Source organism: Lactuca virosa, chromosome 6 (genome assembly GCF_052849685.1).
Source record: "Lactuca virosa cultivar CGN04683 chromosome 6, Lactuca_virosa_CGN04683_v6, whole genome shotgun sequence".
NCBI lineage: Eukaryota > Viridiplantae > Streptophyta > Magnoliopsida > Asterales > Asteraceae > Lactuca > Lactuca virosa.
In genome coordinates this window covers 68,418,923-68,424,098 of record NC_136431.1, presented here as the reverse complement: position 1 = coordinate 68,424,098, position 5,176 = coordinate 68,418,923, and the positions used below count along the sequence as shown (strand labels likewise).

At 32.7% G+C, this 5,176-nt stretch overlaps 1 long non-coding RNA gene across 1 annotated transcript; it reads right to left on the bottom strand.

The window, feature by feature from the left end:
- Positions 1 to 257: 257 nt before the first annotated feature.
- On the bottom strand, positions 258 to 2,428 carry LOC145119075 (uncharacterized). Its single transcript, XR_013713648.1, has 3 exons — positions 1,929 to 2,428; positions 1,668 to 1,725; positions 258 to 560 (listed from the first exon to the last, which is right to left on the bottom strand). It is a non-coding gene; the product is annotated as an uncharacterized LOC145119075 (long non-coding RNA).
- Between the last annotated feature and the right edge of the window lie 2,748 nt (positions 2,429 to 5,176).

Genomic DNA, 5,176 nt, shown 5'->3' with positions numbered 1-5,176 from the left:
AACAAAATAACGTTTTTGAAAATTAAACTTTTAGGAAGGTTTTAGAGATAAATTCAACTTTCTTTCTTATCATTCTTATTATTCTTGAAGAATAAGACGTGGATGATAACTTCATAACTAAAATTCTTTAAGAATAATAAGCATTACTATGAAATAAATACATTCTTGAAAATTAAGAAATTAATTACAAATGCATAACTTAGATTCTTGAAGAATAATTTAACATTGCTAAAAAATATAAAACATTCTTTAAAGAATACGACATGAAAAAAACTAAATTACAAGTACAAAAAGAATACATTGTGGTAAGAATGAACATAATTTATAATTGGAAAAAATGATATTCTCATTAGAATTAGACATAAATTACGAATACAATAAAATGAGACATTCTATAAGAATGACATTGTGAAAATGACATTCTGTGAGAATGTATGCAATGAGATCAAACTTTAAGGCTTCTTTTTTTGACAGCACTGTTCAACTTCTTCTCCAAATGAAGCAGATAACGTCATCGTCAGAACCTTGCAAGATCATTATTCTCTCCCTTTTCATTTTTCCTTTTACATAAATAAAAGTACTATTAGAAATTGCAATATCAATGTCATATAAATTAGAAAGCCACATAGTAAATAACCAAGACCAAAACAAGTCAACAATTTGATGTAGAATCATTGCAGAAAGAAAGTTAAAGATTAAAAAATAAACAATTAAAGAATTCAAGAAATTAAGCAACTACGCTACAAAGCCATTTAGCCAAACAATTGAAGATCTGAACAAATTAAGCAACTAACAAACAAAGCCATTAAACCAAATATATCACATCTGTTAAAAAAATCAGGGATATTGCTCCATAGAGTTGACCATCTTGACGTAAACACAAATATATCACATTTGTTCAAATATCAGGCTGTTGCTCCACCTTTCTCATAGGATTTTGCAATTTCAACTTGTCATACCACCACTCAAAACAAGAATTATTTACTAGATGCAAATTCCAAGTTTGTATATTCACTAATCACTCTTCAAAACCCCACAAGACCAAACCCAACTAAGTCATAATAATAATAAAATAATGAAAACCTTAAACACGTTTTGTTTTTAAAACTATTACATAAATATATATGGTAATATGGATGATATTGCAATTTTTTATCCATTTGATGACATAATGATTTTTTTTAAGTGGAAGGGAATCACATTCCTTTTTGGGAATAGTCCATTGCATTCAATCATGCAAAACAAACAGGTTATTGTCATTCCTATGGAATGGGACATTCCAGTCCTTCCCCGATTCCATCATACAAAACCAATGCTACCTTAGGGCACATAGTTCAAGGTTATAAACAAATCAGAAACTGAACATTCAAATGTAATCCCAACACCTTATTTGCAATCAAGATCAATATGATAAATTAAAAGCTAATTTTAAGATGGCCATTTGCAAATCAGATACTATGCATTCTAAGTTTTTTAAGATAAACATTTGTAGTCAGATACCATACATTATGCATACATACTAAAGACAACCTTAATTGAGTTAATAACCTCGAAATATATACATAAACAGTCAAAAAAATGTTGAAGCTAAAGTAAGTTTAGCTAGTGTAATATACATGTAAAGCAAATAAAAGAAATATGTTTTTGTTAAAGCATTAAAATCATACCTCGTTTCTTCTTGAATGTCTTCAATTTCGAGTTATATCCAAGGATTCAAGCTTGCAACTAAGTTTTTTTACGATAAACATTGGTAGTCAAATACCATACAATATGCATACATACTAAAGACAACCTTAATTGAGTTAATAACCTCGAAATATATACATAAACAGTCAACAAAATGTTGAAGCTAAAGTAAGTTTAGCTAGTGTAATATACATGTAAAGCAAATAAAAGAACATGTTTTTGTTAAAGCATTAAAATCATACCTTGTTTCTTCTTGAATGGCTTCAATTTCGAGTTATATCCAAGGATTCAAGCTTGCAACTCTGTAGTGTAGTGTACAGGTAAACCGAACCTTGGGCTTCAACTTTATGTACTTATAATAGTTGATCAAATTCAATGACATATGAAAATCCATCTGATGCCGATTTGGGTGTACCATATCTTAATTTTTCCTCTGATTTAAGCCCTAATCTTCCATATTCTCGATTATGTCTTTCAATATAAAGGACATGGTTGATTCTTCAATTATACAAGATATTTCAACTGATCTGGACCCTAATTGAGCATGTCTTGTTTCGATGGTTGCTTTTTCGTTGATGAATCTGGTGATGGGGGTTGGTGGTATTATTTTAGGGGTTTATGGTGGATAGATAATGAAGATGATGATGGTCATGGTAGGATTCTGTGGGTGATTCCAAGCAGCAAAATGGAGAAGATGACATTAGGAGGATTTGAGCTTGAACGAATTTTACTTTTGGCCAAAAAAATGTTAATAATTGTAAACGATATTAATTTAATTCCATAATTTTGGGTAATTAATTAACTAATTAGTCAATTTACTATAATACCCCTATTAGTTGATTGGTCTAGAATTTGTCATATATTCACACAATAGATGAGGGTTATATATGAAGCTAACTCTCTCTCTCTCTCTCTCTCTCTCTCTCTCTCTCTCTCTCTCTCTCTCTCTCTCTCTCTCTCTCTCTCTCTCTCTCTCTCTCTCTCTCTCTCTCTCTCTTTTCTATATATATATATATATATATATATATATATATATATATATATATATATATATATATATATACACACACACACAGAGAGAAGATCAGATTGATCATAGCATAATTGTAATTACCATTTGTTTTAATTGCAACAAAGACATTTTATAAATAATGATAGGGGCATATCGGGAATTAAAAATATCATTTCCTAACAATTAATAATTAGTTTAGTTAATATACAAAACACACATAATAATTCTCTCTCTGTCTCTCTCTCTCTCTCTCTCTCTCTTTCATCATCATCATCATCATCATCTCTCTCTCTCTCTCTCTCTCTCTCTCTCTCTCTCTCTCTCTCGTCCTCCTGCATCTGATGATCGCCATCTCAGACCAAACCTCGGTGTCCTCTGTTGATTCAAGATCTGAACGAAGAAGTTTATCTCCATTCGATCGGCGACGATAAAAGTCTCACTAGATCTAGATTCTGGGCAATCGTGTCTACGATCTCAAATTCAAATCGAAGTGGAAAACCAACACCTCAACTATCATCATTAGCCTATAATCGATCATTGCAATGCCTTCATCTACTATACGATTTGGAGTCATTAAATTGTCAGTCTTCAAAACTGATATGGAAAGCACTAAAGTCAAATCGGACGGACAAGAGTCGTAACCATGGCATGTCGAAAGCATGTCCAGGCTTTCCTCAATAACCTTATACTTCCTTCTCTTTTCCATATACCCTTCTGCTCTGAATGGACCAAACCAGACCAGAGAGCCTAGTGAAGGTTGTTTTTTGCTGCTTTCTATTCGATATGAAAAGCTAAAGGTTTGCTTCGATTATTTTGAAATTCAAATAGTTATATTATATTCTATTCGTGATATACTTTGTTCAGTCTTGGTCTAAAGCCTTAAAGAAACCTGGAAATAACTTGGCATGTGATGAGCAAAAGGTGTTCGATCAAATGCTTAACAAAACAACTTCACATGTTCAATTGTTCATTGACCTTTGCTAGGAAAATAATTAGCATATTCATTCCAGTAACTTGTTTTTACTTGTCTAGAAATTTTCTCCTATAAAATTATATCAGTACATTCAAATTAGTTAAGTCATAGATGCTTATATTTTGTGTATTTAAAGCCATTTCTTCAAAAAGATTACAAAACACTAAAATTTCTTTTGTGCAAGTATTTATTGAACATCTGGATCATAATAGGTGGAAGCAGAAAATCATTATAGGAATAAGATATGGTTACTAATTGATAAGATAAACATGAATCAGAAAAATATTCTGGTTTTGGAAGGTAAAATGATCATGTTGTTTCTTGTTATTTTTTCCATTATGAAATCATGGTTGTTTTTGTTTCTTTCATTAGGAAGAGATTGTTGAATCTTTAATTTTCAGAGTACATCACGAAACAAAGCAAATGAGGATCTTGCTGTAGCTATAGGTGTTGTGAAGATCTGTCAACATTCAGTGTTTTGTTGGTAATCAAGAATTATTTTTCACTAGGTTTTATTAAAGAGTTCACTGATATGTGTTATTTTTCATCTAAATTTTTACAGTGAAGATATATATCCTACAATCAATGAAGACCTCCAATCCGATGACCTATGAATTACTCCGATATGTTCACAGGTTGAGAGTGAGAGAATGTGATGTTCAAAAATTGAAGATTTTTAAGGTATGTGTAACGCCCGTATCGGGGCTAGTCAATTTAGAGATAATAGGGGTCGAAAATGACTTTTTGATAGAAGGCTATTTAGAATGAATAGTCTTAATAAAAGTTGTAGCATATGTTACAAGGATTCCGTACATATAAAGAACGCCGAAATCCGAGTTATAACGAAAAAGTTATGACCCGTCGAAGCATCGCGACGGAACCACCACGACACCGGGAAGCGTAAATAGTGAATTTACGATAAAGCGATTTTTAGCCTTAGCGGTCTAAACGAAAGTGGTAGAATACGTTAAACCAATAGCGTCCATAAAAAGAACGCCCAAATCTGACTTCGTATGAGGGAGTTATGATTTTTCGAAGTTTCGGCTTAGCAGTGTACAACCCGAAATTTGAATATTAGATCAAGCGGTTTTTAGCCGACACAAACTAAACGAGAATCGAAGATCTCGTTAATAGTAGCTTAACGATAAAAAGACATACGAAAACGGACATCGGATGAAGAAGTTATGAATTTTTAACGGACCAACTCTGTCCCGGCCTGTTAATAAAATAACTTTTAAAATTAAATCAAAATTAGCCGATGGAGTCTAAACGAAAGTTGTAGAGTACGTTCCCGCCTACGCGTGGATATAAATAACGTCGAAAACGGAGCTCGTATGCGAAAGATACGAATTTTTGAAGTTGAGGGTGCAATTTGCGAAACCTGTTGCGATAAGTGATGACGTGGCTCGATCTGGGCCGTCCGATGAAGATCAGCCTCGCATCCGATGAAGAACACGTCACCCTTCGCTACGCCCCGCGTCACCCTTAAGAAGATAATGGGGATG